This window comes from Monodelphis domestica, chromosome 5 (assembly GCF_027887165.1).
Source record: "Monodelphis domestica isolate mMonDom1 chromosome 5, mMonDom1.pri, whole genome shotgun sequence".
NCBI lineage: Eukaryota > Metazoa > Chordata > Mammalia > Didelphimorphia > Didelphidae > Monodelphis > Monodelphis domestica.
The window spans coordinates 317,572,646-317,587,201 of record NC_077231.1 but is presented as its reverse complement, the minus strand read 5'-3'; the positions used below and the strand labels follow the sequence as shown (position 1 = coordinate 317,587,201).

Here is a 14,556-nt window from a genome sequence, read left to right as displayed (position 1 = left end):
TCAGAAATAAGTCCGTGTGTTTCAGAGGGTCTCGTGTATAATTAAAAAGTGGGAAGGACTTCTTGGCCTTGTGGCTGAGTTGTCCCCCCCAAAGGGGAATTTTAAGTGATTCAGAACCATAGACTCAGAGCTGGAAAGAACTGTAAAGAGTCCTTGGAAATGTGTGGATTTGGGGCTAAGGATACCCGACCTATTGAAGGATAGCTTCCCCCAACCTCCGCCATATTAAATTTTATAGATTAGAAACCCAAAGCCTCCAAGGAGGGGAGGGACCTTTCCAAGCGGGAGTGGTGCCAATCAATAGAGGCAGGGATGGTCCATGGACCATCGATTCAGGGACTCTGTAGTATTCTTCCCATAAGTACAGGTGATTCTCTTTCCTGGTGCAGTTACATGATTTTATGTGTAATTTGAAAGACATAATACATCTATTTAAATATATATACACATACATACAAACATAAATACATATATATATATATATATATATATATATATTTTTTTTAATTTCCAAACAAAACAAACACTAAAACCCAGAAAGGGTGGAGCTCTCTTCATGGCTTATGTTTTGATATTACTACACATCACACCAGGATATATTTACCTTTCCTGCCCACCCCCCTTCCAGCAAAATTAAATCCCCCTTGGTAACAAAGAAAAATAAACAAAAACAACGGTGACTTGGTCTGATGCTGTATAGAGCATTCTGCTCTTGGAGACTCCAGTCATTATGGTGAGAAGAGAAGGCCTGTTTATATTTAATAATTTTTGAAAAAAAAAAGCTATTTTCATGTCAAATATCTATTTCGTTTCAAGAGTTTTTACCATTTGTAGAAGCCATTTGCCAAATGACTAGCAGGGTGTCATGCAAACCCGATTTAAACTCCAAGCCCTCAGGTCTTTAAAAACAACAATTGTCAATCCGTGTGCCAATTTAGGGAACATCCAATGGCCCCCTGCCAACAGCCCGGCGAGGGAGCACTGTACATGCTTGTATTTTTAACAAGGGCTTCAGAAAGGCAAGCATGGTTGGGCCACAACTGGCAGGAGGGAGGCTTGCTTGAAATTTTCATTTGTCCTCTCGACTTAGGAAGCTCTATCTATATTGGCGAATTCCATTGCTCTCCCAGTGAGGTGGGTCACAACTCAGCCTATTATTAGGAAAACAGATGTATGTTAGAAGGAGTGGAGGGCGTTGGGAGAGCTTTCTGTCAAGGAATCTATTTTGGTCAAAATAAACCCTCCTGGTGAAAGAAATGGAATTGGGGTGGGGTAAGCCCTAAATTGAGAATATGTGTGTGATGGATCTCTCTGAAGTGTACAGATCTATAAATTCTAATGAAATGTTGGAAATGGTTTCATTCCACCATCTGAGTAGATGAGTCTCTAGTGTCAAGTGTATCCTTTTCTTCAAGGAGAGATTCCAATACATGTCACTCGGATAGATATGACTGTTTAAGGGTCTCTAACCCAAGATTAAATTTGTATTCCACATCATCCAGTCCTCCGTTTTTAAATTATTTTTAAAATTAGCAAGTCTTTAGTTTCTTTCCCTCCTAATGCCCCCCCCAAACCCACATAAAAACCTTCTTTTAATAATTATGCATTATCAAACCAGACTAGTCCCCAGTTGGCCATATCCAGGAATGTGTGTGAATAGTTATTGAGTATCTTTAGCCCATTCTCTGTTGGGAGGATATACTTTATCATCAGTTCTTTGAAATGGTTGGCCATTGAGTCAATGAGTTCTTCAGTTTTGCCATTTTTAAAAATGATGTTATGGTTGTGTGAATCAAATATCTAGACCACCAGATCCCAGAAGTCTTAGGTTATGGGAGTCATGGAGTCATGTGTCTTAATTTGCCAGAGTGGCAGGAAGGATTCTGGACCAGCAGAAGTCAAGGGATGTGACGTGTGGGGACTGAGGTGAAACCCTGGTCAATTGTAGGATCTTGGGGGGAAGGGTTTAGACTGAACTTGAAAAGCTGGTGAGTGAAGCAGGCTTGCTCTCTCTGCCATTCTTTGGGCTTGTGAAAGGAGCTCTCTCCCAGCAGTCCCAGTGCTTACCTATGAAAGTAAGCCAACTCTGGCAAGTGCCAGTGGCCTGGCTGGGAATCTGGGAACTTGGACTCTTGGGCTCCAGTCACTTTCTGAACTCAAGACCTTTCCTTGGCCAGCTGGCCTGACCATGTGGTTAGCTGGGTGCCCTGGTCCCTGCTTGTGAAAAGGACCAGGGCCCATGCAAAATCTAGGACCTGATGAAGCTTACATGACTGGAGATTTTAAGTTAGGCTGGCATAATTTTCTTCCTTCTCTATTTCTTTCTCTTTACTAATAAATACTTAAAAGTTTAGCATAAAGTCTCCAAGATAAATTTTTATTCATTACATGGTAGAGAAGTTCTTCTGGTCCTTCCTCCTTCAATCCATTCCTTGTAGTTTTGCCTTCTTCAGACAAAATAATCTCTGCCTTTGGGCCCCTTTGGTCTGTGCTCCCTTTGACCCCAACTTGTTTATTAGTTTTTGCTTCAATCTGTCCATCAATAATTATTTCATGAGGCCTTATTATAGATTGTTTCCTTAAAGTATAACACCATCTTCCCCCCACCCCGCATCAGACTAACATAACACATAATTTCTCTTCATCCTTCATCCAACAACTCACCTTTGCCAACTGCAAGAGAAAATGCTCCTTTTAACCTTTGAGTTTAAGCCATCACCGAAGTCATCATTCTTCAGTTCAGTTGAATCCATTGATCGTTGAGTGCTCCCTTCATTCTTTCCTTCCCTGACCCCAATGTCAAGAGAGGGAGAGGAGGTATGAACTTTAACAAGTTGAGCAGACAGAACTTCAGAGAATAGGCGGGATCATTAGGGTTGTAATCTTTGGATGGCCAACCACCATCCCTGACATCCTAGATCCATGGTGCATATTTTTAAGACCCTGGGGATATTTAAAGACAAAAATGGGACTGTCCCTTCCCTCTTGGAGCTTCCAGCCCATATGCATACAGAGAGATAAATAGAATGTAAAATTAATTCCATAAGTAAATAGATGAATAAACAAGTTAAATATGCAAAGCAGTAGGAATTTAAAGACTAAGAGTAATGGGAATCCACTGAGCTGAATTTTGAAGCAAGTTAGGAATTCTCTGAAGTAGAAGTGAAGAGGGAGGGGGGCATGCCAAGCTTGGGGGAACACATAGTCCAGGGGCTTGGAAGGCTTATTGCACTGGAAACAGCCAGTTTGACTGGAAGTGGAGAGCTTGTAAGAAGATGGGATGCAGAAGAACTACATTCCATCCTTTCCCCCCATAATGACAGAGGTAAATTAGAGCTGACCTTTGGGTTCTATTATGACCGAGTCTTTGCTATACATAGACCCACAATTTTCTTCTCAGGTCAAAATCAAAGTGAGGGCTTTTGGTAAGAATTCTGGGACCAAAAAATAATAAAAAAAAATCCACAGCCCAGACCTTTTCTCTGCTGGAGGGATGAAAGGACTCTATTATTTGTCAGAAACATCTGGTACCTGTTTTTTCTTCATTTTTTTCCTGGCATAATCAGAGTACTCTGATGCATGTGGCATTTATTCAGGATTATACATTAATAGAAAAAGTGGGTGCCTGCTGCTTGAATCAATAAATATTGAGCAAACATGAGGTTAAACTGTCACAAAGGGAATAGGCTTCATGAAAGAAAAGAGAGTCTTTTCAAGTTTGTCTTCGCTGATGCCAGTGCCATAAATAATGATCTTCCAACCACTGTGTGATAGCTGTTTATCTATCTCAAAGGATGTGTCTGTGTGATCTGTGTGTGTGTGTGTGTGTGTGCGCGCGCGCGTGCGTGGGCACGCATGTGCACATCTTTCCATGTTTCTCATTCTGTCTTTCTCTCTGGCCAAACTCACTATAATTAATCATTTTCTTAAAAAATAATCAGTCTGTTGACACAACGTACTGATGGGTATAGAGGCCAAAACTGTTGTTGCTCCTCACTCCCCCCTCCCTCAATTATATTACACAGATGGTAGTTCTTTGATTGAGAACTTGGATGAGAAGACCTTGACTCATAGTTCTGTGATTGCATCTCAGGGTCTATTTTAGAAGGTCTTCCATGCACTCCAGTTGATTTGTTTGACAACCATCCAAGGTCTCTATTGTACATAATATAAGCCCTTGGCTAGTTCCAACAGCTATTTTTCTTCCTTTTTCTCATCTTTGAAAGTTTTCTGTTAAGAGTTTTTTTTTTCATATGCTAAAGGTGTCTAGTTACCAGTTAGTGTGCCTTACTGAAGAAGTTGCTCCATTTGCCAAGAATATATCAGTTATTCATCAGTATATAACAACTGTTCATCAAATGAATCCTGAGGGACTGAGAATATTGGGGGATACAAGGTTTGTATTTGTTTCCAGATCCATACATTTTAGGGGGCCTCTAGGACTAAGAACAAGGAGGGAGGAGGAGAGAGACAGACTGACAGACAGAGAGATGATAGAAAAAGTGAGAAGGAAGGAAAGAAAGGAGAAGGGAGAGAGGAAGGAAGGAAAGAAGGAAGAGTAGGAGAGAGAATGAGTAATAGTAAGCCAGCCTCAATCTGTATGGCCTGTCTAAAAGTCCCCCCTTGGTCGTTTATGGATTATGGGACCCTATTCAAATGACTTGGCCTCTCTATGCCCTGGCAACTCTTTAAGTTGGAGACTTATAGAGTCTAATCTGCATCGATGGAGTCTAGTTTCCTCCCCAGGAGTTCTATATTCTAATGTAATCACTGGGCAAGACCAGAGGATAATGACCTACTCGTGTTCCCTGAATGCAGATATAAAGTAGTAAAATGTAATTTTAAAAGGGAGAGAACTCTAGAGGAGGGATTTGGAAATTCCTCTTGCGGGAGGTGACTTTTGAGCTGTGCTTGGAAAGAAGCTGAGCGTCAACCCACAGAGCTTTGGGTACAACAGAGTGGCATTGGAAATACTGTGGATAGTCCAGTGGTGGTATCATGTCGACACGGCAGGTCTATCATGCATGTAGCCTTGCTCAAAGTGGGCAGTCCATCACTTAAGAGAATTATGTAAGGTCAATTATGTCTTGGGCAGAAGGACCACAAGGCAGAGTCTCTTCACCACTCTGGTCTGATGGGTCTGATGCCCTGAGGCACAGTCCCATTCACTGGAGCCTAGTTATGGCTCTGCCTTCCAGACAGAGAATTAAGTGACTGAATTTGGACATAAAGACCTTGACTCAGATCCCTCTGATCAGGGATGCCTGTCCAGAAGGCATTGTGGAAGGATTAAACCAGAAGGGAGAAAACTAGCAAGTAACCGCAGTTCAAATGGGGATGAAATTGCAACTGACCCACCTGTTCATTCTTGAGTGAGAATCTATTTTAATTCACAGGTGATGTTATGTTACTTATTAGTGTTAAGCTTGATGAGTAGGAAGTGTGGGGGTTAAGGCGAGGTGATCCCTGTGGGCCTTTCCCCTTGCACCCTTCTTTGCCTCCATTGTCTTTCACCACTATCTGCATTAGGAATTTTGAACCAAGCTCATATTACATATTTTTAGGTCCTCTGTTATCTTGGAAATTGCCAAGCAACAACTTATTGGGTGGTCTTATTACAGCTAATTAGTTTATTTGGATGTGAGTGGGAGAAACATTCTTTTCCCGTTAAGTCATCATGGCTCTTGAGTCTGTCTGTACAACAGTTCCCAGTGGTCTTAGTTTTCTTTCTTTTTTTTTTTAAACCCTTACCTTCCGTCTTGGAGTCAATACTGTGTATTGGCTCCAAGGCAGAAGAGTGGTAAGGGCTAGGCAATGGGGGTCAAGTGACTTGCCCAGGGTCACACAGCTGGGAAGTGTCTGAGGCCAGATTTGAACCTAGGACCTCCCATCTCTAGGCCTGGCTCTCAATCCACTGAGCTACCCAGTTGCCCCCTGGTCTTAGTTTTCTTATTAACAATTGTACTTTGAATATTGGTCATTTTTATACCACGCCACAGAATTCATTCCACCCACTGCTATCTCTCTAGTTCTTCTAGGAATGGTATAAGCAGTGCCAAAGGGTTACTTTTCCATTCTCATAAAGGGGCAGGAAGAAAGATGGGAGAAGGAGATGCTGGAGGAATTCTTTCACATTTTCTCTCTTTCTAAGACTATTTCCATGATTGGGGAAGGCCCTGCTTCAATGGGCCACCTTCCAAAATCATGAAAAGGCATCAAAGTTCTGAAAAGAGGTTGAAATTCATTCCCCCAGGTCAACAAAGACCCTCTAGCCAAGGGGACCATTGTTGGGGGCTGGGTTATGTGCTTTCCCATCTTGAAAGAGGACACTACTGATTCTCAAGGTGCATGACATTTTGTTGTTGTTTTTTTAATTGGGATTTAAATGGATCTCTTTACTTTTCACATAATAAATTTAAGGTCAGGATGAAGATTGGTGGAGTGATCCAAATGAAACCAGAATGGTAAAATAAAAATTCCTTTTGTATATCTAGTCCATAGCATCTGTTCAAATTTAACTTGGCTTTAACATATGTTGGTATTCTGAGTAAAAATCTTGCATAATTATACATCACCATGAAAGGGAATTAACCATGAGATGCCCAAATACTTACATTAAGGCCAGGTGAACATGTATTATTTCAGATATAAAGAAAATATAAGACTCTTAAAAATAATTTAAAAAAATGTTAATGGGCATTTTCATCCATGACTTTCTAATCATTAGAGTGCAACTTCCTATTGAATAAGGGTTGTTTGATTTACAGTGTTTGTATTCCCTAAGTGAATACTTGCTGATTAATTGGTTGATGGACAATTTGGGAAATCAATAAGAATTTGTGATTTCATGACAGTGATTGATGTTGGAACTTTATCCATAAACTTGAGCTGTTGAACTGATGCGAATGTGGCAATGACTTAAGTCTTGCATGGGGATATAGGGAGGAAGGGAAGTGTTTGAGATGTCCTAAGTTTGAGAGGGTCCAGAGTCATGGAAGCATCAGAGTTGGGATTGGAATTCAGGACTCTTGAATTGAGATCTACCCAGTGCCTGCTTAAGCAAACCAAACAATAAGTGATATTCATGGTTGGGGATGGTGTGTAAGACATGTTGTGTTCTTTATCTCACCTGAGCTCCACAGTCATCCTATGGGGTGTCCTTACAGGCATTATGATCACCATTTTACGAATGGAGAAATTGAGGCTATTGAAGTGAAATGGGCTTGGTCACGTACTAGATATGGGAGGTGCGATTTCAACCCAGATATTTCTCATTCCATATCTAGTTGACCATCTGCCACATTGTTACTTTATTTGAATTTTTAATGGGGGCTCTCTCCTATGTCAATATTCTTTCATTTTTTATATATGCACCTATTGACACATATATATATATATATACATATATATATATATATATATATATATATATATATATATATATAAATAATATGTGTCAATAGTTGAAATGCAGCCTGGTATAGCAGCTGAGAGAGCTGATGCCAGAAGACCTGAGTGCAAGTCTCACTGTGTGACCAAGTGTGACCACAGAACTTGTCCCAGCCCAGGGCCATTCTCTGAGCCTACACATTACAGATCATTAGGCTATTTGCATCCACAGTGGGAGTTTCCCATCAGGAGTTACCTATACGAATTAAATCATGAGTCTGTACCAAAACAATTGAGAAAGCACGCTTGGGTCATATTCCTAACACGTCAGGGGCCATCCCCTCCTTGTTACTTACCCTTGGCTTGAAATAGTGGCCAATAGTGAGGGAAATGCCCATTTGGACAAGAAGAAGAACCCATCTTCTTCTCTGGGCATCCACTTCGGAAGGGGAGCTTGTGGTATTCTCGTCCATATTTGCATTTCCCTGTCTGGGTCCTCACTGAGACCTTGTTTGGGTTTCATTTTAGATGGCAGGCTTGCAAGGTCCATCGAGCAATGATGAGGTTACCTATCATTGGCAGCAGCGATGCTCCCTTGTCGTAGCACTGTGGGCAATGCATTCAAGTATCTAAGCACAATCTGTGGCCGCTGGCCTGCCTTAGGAGGGTTAATTATATCACTGATTAAACTAGAGAAAAATTCAGGAGACCGTGAGGATGAATGGTTCAGTAGGAGGCATCTGTCACAACAGAGCTTTCTGTTCTTCTTCTTTTTTCTTTCTTTTTCTTTTTCTCTTTTCTCCAATGCTTCTGACACCTGGGCCTTTGCTGCTGTCCTCTTGAGGGGGGGTTTCGATGAGACAGCAGGAGGGCAAAAAGGAAGACTCCTTCTTTGGCATGGTGTAGAGAGGCAAACAATTTTATCCAACATTAAAGCTCGACTGCTCCCCATGCCTGGGAAAGAATGACCTGAGAGCAGGAGGTGGCGAGTCCCACTCACCAAAGACCTTGGGCCAGTCCCAGGCTACATGTAAGGAGATAGCCCATAAAACCAGAGCCCTGCTCTGCTGTGTCCACATGTCTCAGCCTCAAAATAAAATTGCATTTCCTGCTTTAGCCATAGCCAGGTCTTAAAATAACCTGGAGAAATTATAGTTCTGATTGCATCAAAAGTGAAGTACTTGAGAGCACTCCCCTAATAAAGCCAGCAGAATGACACAAGGCTTAGTCATTGGTCCTCTTTCTCTCACAGGCATTTGAGAGAGGAAAATGGAGATTCGGAATTGGATAATTTGATTTGCAATTGGGCCTAATTATCTGAAGAATGCAGCGAACCTTTCTTCTTGGCAAACATAATGATCTGGAATGTGATTATGAAAGAATTAGCCTTAAAAATCAGTCCCACGCAGCCAGAGGGATTGTTGAGATATGAATTCTGCTTGAAATCCTGTTCTTGGCTGCTGTTGGTTTTTGTATTTGGGGAGAGTGGATTGGAAGTAATTTTCCTTTTAGGGACAGCCTCTTGGCAAAGTTGATTGTGGTACTTGGGATAATAAGTGGATGGAGAAAGCGCAGGAGCCTATTGGAGGACTTCTTTGATTTTGTCTCAGCAACTTATACATGGGTGACTGGGCAAATGACCATAACTCCCTGGGTCTCAGTTTACTCATCTGTAAGATGAGGGAATTGATCCAGTTGACTCTTGCCGTCTCTTCCAGCCTTTGATCAGTGATGCTGGGATCCTTGAACTTTAATTCCCAATCTACAGAATGTGGGAACGATTGGACTAGATGGCCTCTGTGGTCCCTCCTTGTTCTATATCAGTAAATGATCATTTGATGTCACCCACTTCCCTAGAGTAGAGTAGGCGAGGTATTTAAAGGAACAGTAACTGGCCTCCTCTAAGCCTGATTTCTCTGCGGGGAGATATTTGCCTTAATGAGTTGCCTTGGAAAGTGCCATGAGGTTGACCTTACGACATGGAGCCATTGCCCAGCCATACATCTGTTGGAGAATGTTTCTTGGACCAGAGGAGGGCAGATAAAACTGTTCTCAAGTATTCCCAAAGCACGTCTCATTTTAACCTTCGGAGCTCGTGTGTACTCAGTAGCATTCATCAACTCCTTCTCTCCCTACTTTTATTTGTATGTCGGGGCCTTTTCTGTATATTCTCAATCGCCAGGAGGTTTGGACTCGGGCTCTAACAATGACGTCCTCTGTCATATAAACCCAAAAAGATGATGACAAGTTCACTGTTTGACTCACGGCCCACAGGATAATTGCAGAGCTTGCCGCAGATTAATAGAAAAGGTTAAGCAGGAACATATGTGAAGTTAGTTGCTTCTTAGCGAGATTTATAAAATGGACCCAATCACTGAGCTGTTGGCTTGACATACTAACATTTTCCCATTTATTTTCGCTTTACAAAGCAGCTGGACGTTGCTGAAATTAGCAGAACAAGTCCATAAACGCAGGCCTGGTGAAATCGCAGAGACTCAGCTAGGAGCGAGTAACTCATCCCAATTATATATGGTCAGTGTTTACTGAACACGCAGTTGAAGAACTTTGAAATATTGCATCTGTTGTCTCTGGGAATCACACGGACCTGGGAAGGCTCTTATGAAGCGATGCAGATGAAATGAGCGGAGCCGGGGGGACGATGTATCTTGAAATGGCAATCCTGCCAAAAGGAATAATTTTGAAAGGCTTGAGGGCTCGGAGCAGTGCCACGGCTGGCTGTAGTTCCTGAGGGTCGATGAGGAATTTGACTCATCTCCCAAATGAGGGTTCAGAATGAACATATATTTTGATGTGACTCATGGGGGCTTGACTATATATTTGTGCAAGTTTTGTTTTTCTTCTTTTCTTTCATCAAGTAGTAGGGAGGGGGGAGGTGAAAAGAAAAAAAAACCACATCCATGTTTGAAAGGTAAAGAAAAGAAATCAAATGGAGACACTGAATACTAAGGCGAATTCAACAAATGGGCGTTAGGTGAACACACATTCCCTGGTACCTCCTGAATTGAATGTGGCCATTGCTACGCTGTGTTCTTGGAGAGGATGCACAAGACAAAAGGTGGCACTGGGTGACGTGACCGCTCTGCTTTCCTCCAGCTACAAATCTCTTTTCCTATGACACCAGGGAGATCTGTTTCAGCCCCAGATCTGTGATCCCAGCATCCTGGGTGCTGACTTCAGGGAGATTTCAGGTTGGTGAGGTCTTCCATCACCAGAGATGTATCTACAAAGTTGTAATGTAAGGTAGGGCATGGAGGATAGCGGGGAAAGGGGAGACTCCATCCTCTGGAAGTTGGGAATCTGGGAGAGCTCACAAGGAAACTAGGTCTTCAAGGATTGGTGGGTTCATAACAAGCAGAGATTGGGTGGAGGGAGAGGGAGAAAAGGAACACCAAGCATACAGAATAGCATTGGCAAAGGCATGAAGCTAGGAAGGGCTGTTGCATTGACTTACTTGCCTGGATTATGGCAGAAAAGAGGGCTTGACTTCCATGAAAGCAGGGGCTGCCTTTTGCCTTTCTTTGAACAATATGTGGAACACAGTAGGTATTTTATGATTCTGACTGACTTACTGGAAGGCATTGGATGTCAGCAGAGGGTCTTAGACTTAATTTAAGGGGCAACAGGGAGCCACTGAAAATTTTTGGAAGGAACATGTAGAATAGGATGGAGAGAGGGAAGAAAAGTAGTGGAGATCATTTAGACTAATTTATTTCCCTTTAAAAAATGAAATGGGGAGGCGGTGAGCTAGGTGACTCAATGGACTGGGAGCCAGGACAGGATGAGAGGTCCTGGGTTCAAATGTGGTCACAGACACTATCTCACCCTGGGCAAGTCACTTAACCTTTACAGATCTGCTTTGGAACCAATACATGTTAAGGGGAGGGTTTTTGTTTTTAAATGAAGTGAGGCCCAGGAAAAGGGGCAGTAGATGATAATGGCTTGGAGTGGCCCTAAGTATTCTGCCATATTTGGATAAGGTCTATGTTGTTGTTTTCTTTGACCATGCATGAGTAGTAGAAAGTCAACTCCTGAGTGTACTTGTACCCTGGACAGATTTAAGCATTCTACTTCTAAGTAATGCTTTGTATAATTTTGCAATTGAAGTTTTAGCCTGTCCTCATTCCTTTGTTCTGGACAATCCAAGGCATATTCCCTACCCCAAAGCAACTCCCCCATTTGTATGATTGAGATTGAGATGATGATGACATCATATTGCCTTGTAAGCACCCCCCCTCCCCCCCCCCCCAAGGTAGTTTAAGCCAAGTATGTCTGAGGGAAGCAGGGCAGCATTCGGAGGGCAAAATTTGGGCAGATCCAACTCAATCTCCCCATCTGGATCAGCAATGCTATTAGAATCTGATGGCCAGCATGGCTTCCCCTACCACCATGAAGGAATAGGGGAGAGACTGGGAGAAAATGTGTCCTCTTCCCCATTACTATTCACCCATTAGAGATGTCGAGGGGAGGGCTGAATAATGGGCCTCCAAAACTGTATTTAATGACTCTTTCATCACCAAGAACTCTCACTAACCAATTAATTTATTGGTTATTGCTAGCCCAATCAATAAATTGATTTTCTTATCCAGAACCCAATCTTTTGTGATGTCTGATCATCACAATTTCCAATTCTTAGCACAGTACATGGCACATAGTAGTCACTTAATAAATACTTCTTCAATGATTAATTAAATGGGACTTTTTTTTTTCAAATTAATCCCTGGAAGGGTCCATCTAGAACTCGGTGAGCCCAGCCTCCTTATTATTGTACAGATAAGGAAGATGGGGACTAGATAAAGTTAGTGACTCACCCAAGGACACACAGGTGGTAAGGAGTTTGAGCCCAGACACTTCCAAATATGGGACAACATCCACTTTTTATAGATGCGCATACCTCATGATTAAGAGGAAGAGAATGGATATAATTGTCTGATTTGTGCATTCCTTTGAGAACTACAGTTAAAAATTTAATATACCTGAAGAATAGGGTTCTACCATCCTTTGGTGGCCAGAAATTCAAAGGCTCAGAATTACTGCTCAATTATACTCATTAGAGAGAGCCTAGAAGCCAGGCCCCTCATTTGGGGAAACTAAAAATAGGCCCAGACATATACTTTGTGAGAGGCTTGCCCACCCTGCTCACTCAGGCCTATTAGTCGTTGTTTGTCCAAGCTGAGCCAGGCCAGCCTTACGCACCAGGAATGGCAGAAGACGAGAGTGACGTGGGCATGGGGGAGCGGGGAAGAAGTTGGAAGTTCATGTTTCAAGGAAGTTTTGCATCCAAGGAACACCACGAAAGAAATTCTGAGGTCCTTTTCATGATGCTTTTTGGGGGATGAGCTAATTAGAGTCTTCCTTCCTCCGGCGCCCGCTGAATTTCCTCATGTATGGAAGACTTCTCCAGAACCTTTGCCTAAGAGTTTCCGATTGGTTTTAGAAAAGGATTGGTGTCCGTCGTAAAAGTTGACATTCAGTTGTGATTAATTCCGTTTCTCAAGCCTTTATTAAGCAGAAGAGATAGACATCTGGCCTGGAAACTAGACCTCAACATCTCTTGGCTTCATGACAATAAACAAACACTTGACCCCGTAGACTATAATTTGCAGAGCAGTTGCTGACACTCATTAGTAGAGGGAGTTCCCCATTCCATTCATTCGCCCTCTCCAGATCCAGAGTCCAGATCAGACTCTTTCAGCGCCTTCTTCTCCCCTATGGCCCCCTCACCCACAACATTCACCCACACCTTGAGAGCAGGAACCCTCTTGTAGCTGCGGGTCCTTGTATTCCCTCTTCTCAGCATGGCCTGGCACTTAGTAGGCACTTCATGAATATTTGCCGTTGGTTCTGTCATTCTCATTCCTATATGCCAGCTCTGTGCTAGGAGCTAGATAGAAACAAAAATGGAAAATATCCCTGCTTTAAAGAGCCTGTGCTCTACCGAGAGGAAAAGTGCCACACGTGTCATGAAGCAGGCTACGACGATGGCACAGTCATCAGTGGGGAGGGCTGGGGAAGGTCTTTGTAGGGCGCTGCTCCGAAGTGGATCCATGAATGGGGCTGGTGTTTCCTCAAGACTGAGCTGAGCGAGGATGCCCAGGCTTGGGCAGTGATGGAGGGATGGAGGTAGAAGATGGGACATTGTGGATAATATCCACAGGGCAAATGGGCCTGATTTTCTGGAAAAGGTATGGGGAAAAGTTGTCCAGGTCTGTACCAAGGAGTGAAATAGAAGGGATGGTAAAGATCTGGATGGAGATCTGGCTCCCAGGGCTGTAAACAAGCTCCCCGATTCACTGTGAGCAAATAGGGCCCAAGAAGGAGAAAGGCACTAATGGAAAATACCTAAAGCTTATCACAAAGAGAAAACCTCACTTCTAAATAGACTCGCTTTTCTTATATTGCCTCAGAACTTCCTGGAAGACACCAGCGTTGACTTCATGGTTTAACGATGATGGGAAATTCAATTTCTTCTCATGAGCCATCCTGGAACTGGAGCAGGCTGCTAAATGAGTCTGAAATCACCAGGCGGCCCTTTGCTTGCCTGCTTAGGGCACGTCTCCTCAGTCTACCTTTTGGAAGATTATTCCATAATTGTTTGATGGATTTCATTTGAAAGCACATGTCTGTTCCAAGCCAAGAAACCATGGCGAGAACTAAATTGAAATCCTGATTTGGGCTTCCTCATTAGATTAACAAACATGAAAATAAAGTTGGCACTGTAGAGGTACCAGATGAACCTCTAAGCACCTGGATAGGAAGAGCTGCTGAAATGTGCCACGGTGTTTGTTCCCCAGTGTTCCCCTTTCCCCTTCAAGGGGCGCACTGACCAACCACTTTAGTTATCGGTAAACAAGTGCCACAGTCATGACTTTGAGTTCTTAAAAAAAATAACAAAGTGAAATGTTGCCTAAGACTGTGCATTGTTCAAAGATGATCTCTAATGCGCTAAAAATGGTGCAGGAGTAGCAGAGTAAAGCATGTGTCAGAATGGAAAAGAGGTGGCCAGGAGCACCGGGGAGCGAGAGCCAAGACTTCCTTCTGTGCACCATCAAGGGCTACACCTCAGCAGTCACTCTGGAGCAGCTGCTTTCTATGTGGGGCCAGTGGCTTGAGGGCCTTTTCAGGGTCTACAAGGTCAAAAGTGTTTTC

The 14,556-nt window shown here is 42.8% G+C and overlaps 1 protein-coding gene across 20 annotated transcripts in view; it reads left to right on the top strand.

Moving 5' to 3' along the window:
* Positions 1–14,556, top strand: part of HDAC9 (histone deacetylase 9) — a 777,497-nt gene that overhangs the window by 221,166 nt on the left and 541,775 nt on the right. The window lies entirely within an intron of this gene.